Below are 14,503 nucleotides of genomic sequence, written 5' to 3'. Positions count from 1 at the left end.
GGAGGCTATACCATTTGCTTAGAATACAGGGTTTGTAGTCTCTCTTCACCAGTCATTTCAGAAATGAGTCTCACTTAGTATTTCACAGAAGCAAATGAGCCTGTAGTTAAAATCCTGGTGAAAGAGCTCCTAGTTTAGTATTTATTTACAGCCCAGAAGCCCCGCAGGTACAGCTCCAGGTGTACTTAATCTTAAAAGCAAACCCTATAGTTCCCTTAGAATTCCTGTTTTCTGGGCATCCGGAAAGATACATTTGGAAACCAGCTTCCTTTCAGCCCCCCAGCCCCATGACAGTGATTAAAAAAAACAAGGAAAGAATTTTTCTCTCTAATTTGTAAAGCAAACAAGAGAAATAAAAAGAGCAGGAGGAAGCCAGCTGCTGGAAGGACACCCAAATAGCATCGTTTTGAATAGGTGAGAAATCATGGCATGAATGAAGCCAGAGTAAGAGTGGTCTCCAGGCTTTCAGACCTTTCATCACATGCATAAGAGGAAGGGAGCACCACGTGAAGACTGAGGGACGCTGATGACAGAACGGAGATGGGAGATGAAAAATAGTGGTTCATCTGCATAAACCGAGCCCAAGAACAAAGCCTGCTGTGAGGTCTCTTCCGTCAATCAGGGATTCAGGCCGCCCTCCATCCAGATCATGGCCAGAGATGCAAGGGAATTGTATTTGCCCAGCCGGCAAGACCAGTGCACGTGACATGGGCACGCATTTCCACGTTGCCACCGGCCCCCTTTCCCAAAGTGCTAGCCAGTGTGACACAGCCTGCTGAAAACTTTAGTAGTAAAGATAGGACAGTGCTAATAGAGAATGTAGCTAATAAAAGAGAGCTCGTCTTTCCTGTGCTTTCCTGTGTGCTTGGAGCTGTGCCGGATCTTGACATACCTTATCTCTGCTGTCCTCAAAATGACCCTATCAGGTCTGCACTTTTCCCATTGTGCGGGAAAGATACTAACTTTCCAAAACCAGTGAGTGTAAGTAACTTACTGTTATGCCATGCCTAAGTTTCCAAAATCACCCCCCAAAAAAGACCAGAGACTACCAGGGAGACTGAGTCACGCATGCAAAAGCAAAGGGCTTTATTACGGGTGTAAGCTCGGCTCACATACTCCACCAACCCGCTGGCCACGTGAAGCGAGCACCGGGAACAAAGGCAGGGTAAGGCTTTTATGAGTTTGGGAAGGGGAAGTTACAGGAAATGACGACACAGGCACAGAGATCCAATCCCTACCCCCTATCAATACTGGCAGTTGTGGGAGCCAATCACAACATTTAGAGTATTGACCAATCAGAGTGGGCCCAGGACCCCTACATCTAGGGCATGGCTAGGCCCGCCCCTAGAAAGGTCAAAGGTATCAGCTGGCCTCTCCTGATTGGGCGCCCCAAGAGTTGTCCCTCCCTCCCTGGGCAATGATATGGAGAAACCGGCAGCTTCCCCTTTAAGTACAGGGGAAGCCTGAATCAGACTTGTATCCTTACACTACCAGTAACTAGCAAGTGGCAGAACACACCTCTAATCCCAACAATTCTGTTTTCAGAGCTTGTGATCTCTATTGTCTTGCTATATTATCTCACAGCAGAACAAACTCCTTCGCTACGGAAAACTTAACGAGGCCCTCCAATGTCATGAGAGGGAAAGAAGAGAGAGAGAAATGTTACGACTCAAATGCTTCTCTGGTGAGATTTGCTTTATTCTTTTAGGGTTATGCCATAACAAGACATTGAAAAAAGATGGATTTATCTTATATAGTAAAGAGGGATAAATAGGCCTGAATTCATACCGTGGCTGTGGGTAGAGGGCTGGGTAAGAATAGGGCCCCACTGTCCAGACCCCTATCATTCATTAAATACCAAAGACGTCCTTTTAAAGTCCCTACCATGTGTCCACTCTAGAGAGGGGAAGAGTGGAAGATGAATAGAAAACAGTGTGTTCTCATGAGAATCTCAGGGGAAAGTCAGACAAACAGATAATTACAAAGCAGTATGTAAATGTTACAATAGGGTTAATGGAGGTAACACTGTCATAGTGGTACATTTGAACCCAGTCCTTAAAGATCACAAAAGAGCATAAGAAGGAGGAAGCAAGGAAGATTTTAACTCATATATCTGGATGAAGATGGCTTTTTAAGAGGTAGAGGAAAAAATAGATTTTAGCTTAATAAGTTTCAGAGAAATTTAAGAGTTCATAAGTAAAATAAGAAAAGAGGAAAAATAAAATCTATGTAAAAATAATGTAAGAAAAGACAGGAAAAAGCCTTGTAAGTATGTTCTTATGACACCATTTCTGATAAATAGTAAATTATTAGAAACTACTGACACATCCGACAATAGGGAAATGATTAAATTACACAAGAAATTTTTATCGTGGAATACCATGCATACTTCAGGAGAAGCTTTTCTTTCCAGGTTATTAGCATTTATTAAGTACACTGTGCTAGGCCCACAGAATTTAGGCAATCGCTTCTATCCTTGAACATCTTACTTGAATATGTACTTATATCTCATATATGATTGTTTAATTTCTCTTATCAGAAACTGTGCTTTACTGTATTTCCCATAGATTAATTTTCAACCCACAAGATGCTTTTGGTTTTGGCAAATATACACATTTATGTAATAATTACCCCCAATTTCCTTCATTACCCATTGCAAACTCCCCTCTTTCAATTCTGGCCCCCAGCAACCACTGATCTGATTTCTGTCTGTATAGTTTTGTTTTTGACCAAATAGTCACACAAGCTGAGTCATATGGGTATGCAGTTTTCGGTATCTTGCTCCTTCCATGTAATGTAATGTGTCTGAGAGTCATCCGTGTTGTTGTGTATATTGGTAATTTGTTCCTTTGTATTTCTATATTCTATTCTATATTCTATATAGAATATACAATATATATTCTATTCTGTATTCTGTTTAGACTATGTTATTCGTAGACTATGGATGTTCTACAGTCTGTTTATCCATCTACCAGGCATTGAACATTTGAAATGTTCGGCTATTATGGATAAAGCTGACAAAAACATTGGCATGGGTGTCTTTGTGTGGACATACACTTTCATGTCTTTGTTACATATCTATGAATAGGATTGCTGAGTCATATGATAAATATATTTATCTTTATTTTAAAAAACTGCCAAACTGTTTCTGAAGAAGTTGTCTGTAACATTTTGCATCCCCACCAACAATCTAGAAAGTTCCAGGGGCTTTCCGATCCTTGCTAAAATGGCAATTGTCAATTGGCATGTCAATCTTTTTACTTTTAGTCATTCAAGTTGGTGTGTAATAAATATTATCTCATTGTATTGGCGGACCCCAATACCATCCTCAGGCTCGGTGTTTTGCAAGAGGAACTCATAGGACTCAAATATAGCTGTTCTATTTATGGTTATAATGTATTACTGTGAAGGAACATACACTGGAAGTAGCAAATGGAAAAGGCACATGGGGTGAAGTCCAGGGGACACCAAGGGCAGGCTCCTAGGTGCATATTCTAGGGAATATGCTTAATTCTCCCAGCAACAATGTAGGACATGTGCAAAATATTGCCAACTGAGAAAGCTTACTGGCGTCTCCATGCCTACAGTTTTACCAGGGGTCAATAATGTAGGCATGCAGCATCTGTGACTGACCTCAGCTACCCTCCTCCAGGTCCCCTCTCAGCCTCAAGCAAAACTAGGTTTTCCTTACAAATCACTGTGTCAGGATAAACTTACTGGGTCAAACTGGTAAAGCATGGTCCAAGGCGTTGGGCATACAAAAGCAGGATTTCAATATAAACGTAGCATGACTCAAGGGCTCAGACACACAAAAACACTCTTACTAGTAAGGCAGGATATCCCATGGAATATTCCAAAAGTCAGTTCTAAACACAGGCCTTTCTTTGGAATATTCAGGGTTTGGGCAACCCAGGCCTGGCGAGTTAACTCTTTCCTTGGCACTTGTGATCTTAATTCGCTTTCCCAAATGACTTTTAAAAAAATGTTTACTTACTTTTGAGAGAGAGAGAGCACAAGCAGGAGAGGGGCAGAGGGAGAAGGAGACGCAGAATCCAAAGCAGGCTCCAGGCTTTGAGCTGTCAGCACAGAGCCCACTGGAGTTTTTGAACTCATGAACCTTGAGACCATGACTTAACTGATGTCAGATGCTTAACTGACTGAGCCACCGGCAGCCCTCCCAGATGATTATTATTGTTGAGCTTCTGAGATGTGCCTATTTGTCATTCATGTATTTTCTACTGTAAAGTGTCCAAATTTGTTGTCACTTTTTCACAATTTGGTTGTTTGGTTTTTTTTTATTGGGTTGTAAGCCTTCTTTGTATATTCCGGATAGAAATAACTTACCAGATATTTAGCAAATAGATTCTCCCAGTCTGTGATTTGTCTTTTCTCTTACTTAACAGTGCTTTAAAAGAGCAAGAGTTTGTAATTTTAACAAAGTTCAAATTATTTATATTTTATTTTATGATTTGTGCTTTTTGTATCTTATCCAAGAAATCTTTCCTATGCCAAGGTCACAGACTTCCTCTTACATATTGTTTCCTAGAAGTCTTATAGTTTTAACATTTTAATGTAGGTCTATGATCCATTTTGAGTTAATTTATATATATGAGGCAATGGAAGAGTTGAAATCTTTTCCATTTTTAATATAATGTACAGTCAGAACTATCTCTTAAAAAGATGATCTCTTTTCTCATTAAATTATCTTGGTACATTTGTCAAAAGTCATTTGATAAATCACACGGGAGTCTACTTTTAAACTCTGTATTCTATCCCATTGATCTATATGCCTATCTTTATAACAGTGCCATAGTGGTTTGATTATTGTACCTTTAAACTAAGTTTTGAAATCAGGTGATATCACTCCTCCAATGTTATCTTTTTCAGAATAGTTTTGTCTATTCTAGGTCCTTGGCTTTTCCATATAACTTTTAAAACTAGAGGGGCACCTGGGTGGCTCAGCTGGTTAAGCATCTGACTTTTGATTTCTGCTCGGGTCTTGATCTTGCAGCCTGTGGCATCGAGCCCCACGTTAGGCTCTGCACTGACGGGATGCAGCCTGCTTGGGGGTCTCTCTCCCTCTCTCCCTGCGCCTCCCTGCTTGCTCCCTCTCTCTCAAAACAAATAAATTAAAAAAATTTTTTTAATTAGCCTGTCAATTGCATCCCAAACATCTGATCCATAAGTACAGAATATTTCTCTGTTTAGATCTTTAATTTCCTTCAATAATGTTTTACGATTTTTAGCATACAAACTGAACATATTCTGCTGGGTCTATTCCTGAATATTTCATGTTTTTTGACTCTGTTGGAAATGACTGATTTTTTTCACTTTCCAATTTTTTACTGCTAACATATAGAAATTTTTTGGTATATTGACTTTTTGTGTCTTGCAGCATTGCTGAATTTACTTATTAGATCGGGTTCGGTTATGTGTTTGTTTGTTTTTGTTTTTTAAAGATTCTTTGGGCTCGTTTCTGTGGATGATGAAGTTATATGCAAATAACGGCAGCTTTATTTCTTCATTTCCATTTTCTATGTGTTTTACTTTTTTCCTGCAAGTGGCCGGGAACTGCCAGGGAAAACTGCAAGTTTTATCCTTGTCTTGTTTCTGATCTTTGTCAGGAGGCATTCAGTTGTGTGATGCTCGGGTATTTTTGTTGTTTTTGTTATTTTAATAGCTACCTGCCTGTCTTAGCTTCTAAGGGTTGCCATAACAACGTACCCAAGATGGGGTGGCTGCAAACGCAAAGTTTATTGTCTCACTGCTCTGCAGGCTAGAAGTCTGAAATCAAGGTGGAGGCAAGGTTCCTTCTGAGAACTGTGAATGAGAATCCGTTCCCTGCCCCTCTCCTCGGCTCCGAAGGTTTGCCAGCGATCGTTGGCATTTCTCGGGTTCTAAGTACATGTTTTCAATCTCCACCTTCATGTGGCATTTTCTCTTTATCTTCACACAGTCCTCTCTCTGCTCATGTCTGTCTCTGTGTCTAACTTTTCCAGTTTTGTGAGGATACCAGTCTTACTGGATCAGGACCACTCTGAAGACCTCATCCTAACTTGACTACTTGTACAAAGACCCTGTTTGCAAATGAGGTCATGTTCTGAGATCCTAGGGGCTAAGGCTTCAACATATTTTGAAGGGGGCGGGTTCATATTTCAACCCATAATTATGCCTTTTATCAAGTTGAGAAAGTTCTATTCCTAGTTTGCTAAAAGGTTTTTTCATGAATGGTTAAGTTGTGTCAAATACTTTTTCTGCATCTATTGAGATGTTCAGGTTTTTTATCTTAGTCACTTGATACAGTGAATTATGTTGATTGATTTCTAAATGTTAAACAAACTTTAGTTCCAGGATAAATTATGGTTGTGATATATTATCTTTTTGATATGTATATATGTATATAACTAAATTAAGTTTGCTAATGTTTTAAGGGTTTTGTGTTTGTGTTCATTAAGGATTTTCATCTGAGCTTTCTGTCTGTTTCGTTTGTTTTTAATGTTTATTAATTTTTTGAGAGAGAGAGAGAGAGAGAGAGAGAGAGAGAGAGAGAGAGAGAAAGAGGACGTGATGGGGGAGGGACAGAGAAAGAGAGGGAGACACAGAATCTGAAGCAGTCTCCAGGCTCTGAGTTGTCTGCACACAGCCTGAACTCACAAACTGTGAGACCATGACCTGAGCTGAACTCAGATGCTTAACTGACTGAACTACTCAGGCGCCCCTGTTTTTATTTTTTAATTTTTATTTTAGGTAGCCTTCACCTCCAGTGTGAGGCTTGAACTCCGCACCCTGAGGTCAAGGCTCCTCTATGTTCTACCCACTGAGCCAGCCAGGCACCCCCTCCCCTTTTTTTGGTTTGTTTTGTAGTTTTTGTTTGTCTGCTTTTGCTACAAAACGCGTTATTGTTTCCATTTGGTCTACAGCTTGAGAAAGAGCTGCCCTGTGGCTGCAGGGAGAGGCTCAGGCAGAACCTGGCACCCGGGGCATCCCAGAGGGGCCGCTCAAAGGCTGCTGGACTTCAGCGTCTCCTAGTGGTCCTTGGGCGTGAGCCTTTCCAAGAGATACTCGCCCAGCCCAGGCCTTGGGTAGGTTAGTTAGGGCTCGCCCATCTTCTTGATAAGTTTCACCTCCTCATCCAGGAAGTGGATCTCCCGGAAGTCTCAGAGCTGGCGGAAGTCTCAGAGCTGGCGGAAGTCTCAGAGCTGGCGGTCTGCGGGGCAGAACCCAGAGCCTACAGATCCTGAAGGGCGCATTTAGGGTTTTCTCCAGACGCTGGCAGCTTTCATGGCGCTCGGGGTTTAATACCACTCATCTTGGAAGGCCTTCTGCCCGTCCTGGAGCAGGGGGCCAACGCTGCGCTAGTTTTGTATCATCAAGAGATGCTCAGGGCCCTTGTGCTTCTCCTCAGCTGACTCCAGGAGGAAGTTGCCCACGCCCTCCAGAGCCACATCCTTGTGGGAGAAATAGAAGCCCAGAGAGAGGTAGGTGCAGGAGCCCCCCAGATGCGTGCGGAGCAGGCTGTTGAAGGCAGCCTCCACCTTCCTGGGATAATTCTGATGAATCTGAAGGTCATGATTAGTCGGTAATAAGGAGCTAAACTGAGAATAAGGTGTTGGCTGGCCCTGGAGGCAAAGGGTGGCAGCGATGATGGCTCCCAGGATTGCCGCTGAAAGAAAGGTTGGAGGGTGGTCGGAAGCTGGCAGAAGGGGTGTCCCTGGGTCTGTTCAGTTCAAACTGTTCAAACAAAACAGGGATCCCCGGACTCACCTGTGCACTGCCTGAGCTTTGTTTCTTTAATGTATTTATTTGACTTTGAACTCAAAGTATAAAAGCTTCTTAAAATGCATTGAGAAGTACTTTCTCCTCACCTAATTTCTGAAACTAGGTATGATACTTCCTCTTTAAGTGTTTGGTAGAATTCACCAGTCAAGTCGAATTGTCATGGGATTTCTCTGTGGGAAAGTTTTGAACTACTAATCCAATTTATTTAATAGATATAGAACTAGTCAGGTTATTTCTTGTTGAATAAACTTTGCTTATTTGTGTATCTTTTGGAACTTGTCCGTTTCATCCAAATCATTAAACTTACTGGCATAGCATTAATTGTGATATTCCTTAGCCTTTAAAATGTAGGTTATATAGTGATATACTCCTTTTTCTTTCTGATATTGGTAATTCATGTCTCTTCCCCAGCCCAACAACACAGCCCCCCCCTCCCAATTTTCCAATATTCTTTCTCTATGATCCAGTCTGGTTGGAGATTTCTCAATTTTATTGATCTTTTCAAAGAATTAGCCTTCGGATATATTGATATTTATTGTTTTTCAGCTTTCCATTGCATTAGAACTTCTCTTTATCATTTTTTTCTGTTTTTAATTTAACCAGTTTTTTAATTTAAATTTTTTATTCTTTTTCTAATTTCTTAAGGCAGAACCTCAGATCATTGATTTCCCTCTTTTTTAATGCACATCTTTAATAATATAATTTTTCCTCTAAGAACCAGTTTATCTGCATCCAATAAATATTGATATGTTCTGTTTTCCTTGCATTCAAATCAAAATATTTTATAATACATTTTTTTGCCCTTAGCTTGTGGGTTATTTAGAAATGAAAATTGTTTACTTTTTAAATATATGAAGAGATTTCTCAGCTGTATCTGTTACAGATTTCTAGTGAATTCCATTGTGGTCAGAGAACACATCGTTTTGATTTCATTCCTTTTATATTATTGACATTTGTTTTTATCTGAAAACATGGTTTGTCTAGATAAATGTTTCATGTGACCTTGAAAAGAATGTGTTGTTTGGGGATGAATAGAGTATTCCGTAAATGTGAATTAGATCAATTTGTTTGGCAATGTTCAAGTCTCCATTATCTTCATGGATTTTTTTTTTGCCTTGGTCTGTTTATTGATTTCTGAGGGAAGTATTAACATCTCTAATTTTAATTATAGATTTGACTACTTCTCTTTTTGATTCTATCAATTTTTTCTGTGTGTATGCCAATGTTGTCTTATAAGATAATTTTTATATCTAGCATTTCCTTTTGACTTAATTGTTTCCATCTCCTTGCTGAATAATCTATGTGTTCATACATGTCCATATTTTCCATTTGATCTTTGAACATATTAATAATCATAGTTATATAAAATCCATGTCTATCTGTGGCATCTCTGGATTTCGTTCTTTTATGTATTCTATCTTCTGACAGCGCACTGATTTTTTCCCCTTGATTTTATGTGTATCTCATAATTTTTTATAGAATGCTGGACACTGCCCATGGAAGAATAGAGAGTAAGCGAAACGGTGCTCTTGCCTGGAAAGGGGCAAGCCTCCTCTTCCCCCAAGTTGTTAGTGTGGGTATTTGAGTCAGTCTAGTTGGTATTTGAGTTGGGTTTGAGGTATGCTGTTGCTGTCACTGCTGTCAGTGTGGCACAGTCTTTCATTTCCTTCATCAGTGGGCTGCTGCTATGTTGTGCATGGTGTGGGTTCGGTTTTTTCTCAGTATTCCTAAGTTACCCTTACCTTTCAGCAGACAGTGTATGTCTGGAGCAGACAGGGGCTCTCTCTTTGTGTTTTTGCTCTTCCTTCATGGAAACTGAATGCTTATGATGGAGTGTGAGGCTGTGGTAAGCATCCTGGAGGAGGGTCTTGCCTCACTCTTAACCAATTGTAGCACAGCTTTGTATCAGAGCAAGATCCTGTGCTCACGTGTATTTCTTCTCCTCAGATGCTTTTCGTTTTTACTCCTCTCTCAGCAACAGTTTACCTTGTGATCTCAGCCTACTGATGAGCTCAAGAACATTTATGATTTTGTAGATTAGCTAGATTTTTCTCCTGTTTAATGTAGAACAGTAGTCTTTTGTATCTTTTTACATCCTGCCCTGAAATGGGACTCTTATGTGTAATGGTTTAAAATGTAAGAAAATTGGGGCCCCTGGGTGGCTCATTCGGTTAAGCGTCTTGCTTTGGCTCAGGTCATGATCTCAAGGTTCATGGGTTCGAGCCCTGCATCAGGCTCTGTGCTGACAGCTAGCTCAGAGCCTAGAGACTGTCTTCGGATTCTGTGTCTCCCTCTCTCTCTGACCCTCCCCTGCTCACGCAGTCTCTCTCTGTCTCTCTTTCAAAAATAAATAAAATGTTAAAAAAACGTTAAGAAAATTGATAGGATTTTCACAATAGTTTTCCAAACTGGAAAGTACTAAATTTACAAAGCTCTATATGCAATATCATTTCAACATTAATTCACCAACTAATAATGTGTTAGGCTTATTGGTAAATACTGATAAGCAAGATTGATATTGTCCCTTTTGTGCAAAGAAATTATAATTAAAAATTCTTCTACATAAACACAGAAAAGATCTGTACATCAGAAAATAACCAGAATTAAAAATCCAATGTGACCTTGGGAAAATATACCTAATAAGTATGACACAAGTTCATATCATCATTGAATGAAAAACACATGCAGTAATTTATACCAAACACTGTCAGTGTTTTGCTCATGTTCCTGAGGGTCCTTTACCATTTCTGTCACACTGGCTTCTGGTCCACTTTCCCTTCTGCATGCTGCTACTTGCATCTCTTGTTTGAAGAGCTCTCTTAGCCTACCCACCTTCTTCTTCCCGCCCCCAAGATAATCCCTAACCAAGCAGCGAGAGTAAAATTTCTCCTGTCCCCTGATCAGGGCTGTTTAGAGGATGACCTCTGTTGTCTCTAGACCTTCCCTGGGCGGTGATGCCCAAGTTATCCTCCATGGGAGAATTCTTTACTCCCTCCTCCCTCCCTGTCCCACCTCTCCATTCCCAACTACTTTTCACTAGGAACAATCCCTAAGAAGTCACTTTGGTACAACTCCTCATTGCAGAGACTTCTAGGGAAACGAACTATGGCATAAATCAAAGCAAAAATACCCAGAGTACAATAGGGGAAAAACTGAGCTCCATGGACTATGACATAGACTAGGAATTCACATACGAAATGAAAATGCAGCCTTTTCAAGGGTAATTTTTCTTTAGTGTATTTGGGGGGGAAAGGAGAGTTTTGTCTCCTTTGCTCCCCAGCCCTTCCGTGGTTCATTGACGTCTCTGCAATGCTTCCAACCCCTCCGTCCCCGCCCCCGGCTCTTCTCAGCCCTGCTCTGAATATCCTTTTACTTTGCTGCTGCCCCTGAAAACCCTGAGCCTACTTTTGTCCTTCAGTTTGATGCATATGTTGTGACATTGGCTGCTGTGGATGAGGGATGGTGGCCTCAGGATTCAGGGGTAGATAGAAAATATTTCACTGTAGATAACATCATTAAACCAAAAGACGAAAAATGACTATTTCCCAAATCTAAGAGGGAAATGTTCAAAATCTTTAGTAGTCATCACAGTCAATTATCTCATGGTCTCAAAGTTCCCCTTACACTCTGCCCTTTCTCCTTGAGAGGGTTTCTCCTTCCGTTCCTATTGTGAACTTCCACCCGGTTTAGAAAAATTCTGTTCTGTGTCATAGATTCTGATTCTGACTCTTCATATCAGGAAACCTCCTGGGATGAAATTTCCCAAAGTCGAATTTATCGGTCTGATAATAGCTTGCTGTACATATAATAAGTGAAGGGTGTATGGAGTGGGCTTGGAGACCCAGCGGGACAGTTCAGATGGGATCTGGTGGTTTTGCTCAAGACTTCTTTTTTGGACCAGCGGCGAGATGGGAGAGAGCCAACTGTGTGTGCCTCTTCCCACCCTCCCTTCAGGGATGTCTCATGGGTAGCTTGTAACTAGTCGTAGTGGGAGTGTTTACACCGTGGAAGACAGGACTCACTACAAACGGGCTTTTTTCCTACTCCAGAGAGCCAGTTGTTAAGCATTACTGGCACACCGCTGTCGCAGCTTTTTTTGGGCAGACCCAGTTCCTCCATTCATAGCCTCGGTGGCTCAGACGGGGCTGACCCTGTTCTCTAGCTCCAAAAGTCGGCAGAGTATCACATCCTTCCTGGCTTTGATGATCGATATAAAAATGGGTAAATATTCTGAGATGAGCCAAAGTCTCCTCTGACTTTTGCTGAAATGACCGGGGAAAAGGCACCCTCTGTTTCTGATACTTTGGATGCCAAGTTCCCCTAATGTCTGGAGCTGGTGAAGGTCAGTGTGGACCAGTATGTAGAGACAGTCTGCTTGAGAACAAATCCAGTATAGAGGAAAATAAAGCCTAAAAAAGGAGTGAAAAAATGGCAGGGCTTGTGCTCATCATTTTAATTCCTGCATGGAGCCCCTAAATTCTGGTGACTGATGCCAACAAATGCCTATTTGTTTTAGCTATTTTTAGTTCAGTTTCTGCCATTTGCAACCATGTAAATTTTGACTTATATAATTATGAAGAGAATACACTCTCTCCTTCTCTCTCTCTCTCTCTCTCTCTCAAACACACACACACACACACACACACACACACACACACACACACACCCCAAAGGCAGATAGTACCTGCCAGAAAACAAGAGAGGAGATTTTTCCTACAGGCAACATGAAGCATTACATTATTATTCAAGAGCAACGTCAATTCTCCTTTTCTTACCTTCTGCTTCCAGATCGTGCACAGGGACTTATGTCCCAAACACCACCCGCCACCTTTAGTTACCCCAACACTAGTCAGAAGTTCCGGAGTTAAAGGCCCACCTCCCGCCTTCCCCTCCCCACTCCCCAGGTCGAAGTGTTAGGCAGTACTCCTGCTCCTACATTAAACAGAGAGAGAAGCAATGTAGAAATTGATATTCTCCCTGTCGGAGCAACTTTTTCAAAAGAGGAAGGGTGTTACCATACAAAGTGAACACATGATAATTTTGCTTGGGGATGAAATTGTTCAAAGAAATAAAAATTAAAAAAATAACTCTACTTTATCTCAATTACATTGGCAAGCCTTGATAAAATTAATGCCCCAAAGTGGAAACAGGTGAGAGGAAGAAGCACTCTCTTACCCAGCTGGATAGAAAGTCAGATGACACAAGCTTTCTGGAAGACAGTTTGTCTACAGATGTCTAGAAGTTCATATATTTCCATTCCCTCTTGCTGACTATTTCCACCTCTGGAAATATATCCTAAGTGAATTGTCAGAAAATCAGATGAAATGATCAGAAATTCATACAGTGATATCCTTTGCAGCCTTGTTTGTAACATAGAAAGGTTGGAAGAAAACTAAGTGCCCAATAATAAATGAATAGTTAAATAACTTGGGACCTATCTACATAATGAAATACCATTCCCCAAAATAGCCTTTTAAAGAATTTTAAATGTAACCCAGATATAACATTTAAGAAAAAGCCCTACACAGGCTGGTAAATGGCATGATCTCATATAAAAATGCATGTGTATCTCACGACTCATCTTGGTACAGGCTGAGAACATTCCAATGCCTTAATGTTTCTGCATCTGCTAAGCCCTCACCCACTTTCCCACCTGGTGGATTCTTATTTTTCCTTAAAAATTCAGTACATCTTATACCTTTTGTGGAAATTTTGGGGGGAAGATGGTGCATAAAGGGGGTTAATCGTTCTGTCCTAAAGAGACTAAAGGACAGATATTTCCTAAGACTAAGTCCCTCCGCTCCATCACCGGGTTTCTCTCTGCGGCCTCTACCATCCACTGGCAGGGGCACCTGAGGTGAAATCATTTGCCCTTCTGCTGCCGTGCTGTCCCAGGGCCTCTGTGAGGCCTGGTCAGCAAGGGCCAATGAGGCTGTTCTGATTCCCGTCCGTCCACAATGGGAGCCTACAGATGGGTGCTCTGAGCAAGAATGTTGTAGATGCATACCATTTTTAAAAGACCTTTCTACTCTAGAATGTAATACTTCATAACTGTGAGATGTTGATATACATTACAAAATATGGACTTATGCCACTTGTAATGAGTCAACTACTGGGTGGATTCCATGAATAAAATCAGCCAAGCTTTAAAAATATGTATAATTGTCTCTAGAAACCATAAGGGAACCATGGAAATGACTCTTCTGTTACTAACACAAACAGCAACTGAGGGCCTGCTGCCTCAGGCGGTAAGAAACCACAGCGTGGTGTGATAGGTATACAGAAGGTGAGTCCTTATCCTGTACTTAGTAGTCTGCTAAACAAGTGAAGACTGCTAGCAAACGGTCCCGGCGCTTGCCTTTGACACGGTGCCTCCACCACCAAAGGTCACTCCTCTGTCTGCCTAGGCTGTCCAATTTTCATGCATTCTGCTTATGATTGTTGTTATTACTACTGCTTTGCCAATAACTGGTTATTAATGACACCAAAACTTACTTTTACTATCATAATATTTTCCTAAAGGATTGGTATCTTTCAGATGGGCTTATCTCGGCCTTTTCTGGTTCTGTATTCTTGGATGTTTACATAACACCTTGGGAGACTCTCCAGAAATATTGGGAGTCATAAACAATGTGATATTTAATAGAGAGGCTGTAGAGATTACATGAGTAGTCTGCAAATGTTTGAGTGGTAAGTCATCAGATGAAGTGATAAGATTCTGATA

General features: G+C 41.0%; 1 long non-coding RNA gene across 1 annotated transcript in view; it reads left to right on the top strand.

The window, feature by feature from the left end:
- Positions 1–1,505: 1,505 nt before the first annotated feature.
- Positions 1,506–14,503, top strand: part of LOC115279222 — a 50,856-nt gene continuing 37,858 nt past the window's right edge. Inside the window, exon 1 of the long non-coding RNA XR_003903292.1 lies at positions 1,506–1,684. This is a non-coding gene — a long non-coding RNA (uncharacterized LOC115279222). The remainder of the gene's footprint in view (positions 1,685–14,503) is intronic.

The sequence above is a fragment of the Suricata suricatta genome, chromosome 15 (genome assembly GCF_006229205.1).
Source record: "Suricata suricatta isolate VVHF042 chromosome 15, meerkat_22Aug2017_6uvM2_HiC, whole genome shotgun sequence".
In the NCBI taxonomy this organism is placed as follows: domain Eukaryota; kingdom Metazoa; phylum Chordata; class Mammalia; order Carnivora; family Herpestidae; genus Suricata; species Suricata suricatta.
This window is presented reverse-complemented; position numbering and strand designations above follow the sequence as displayed.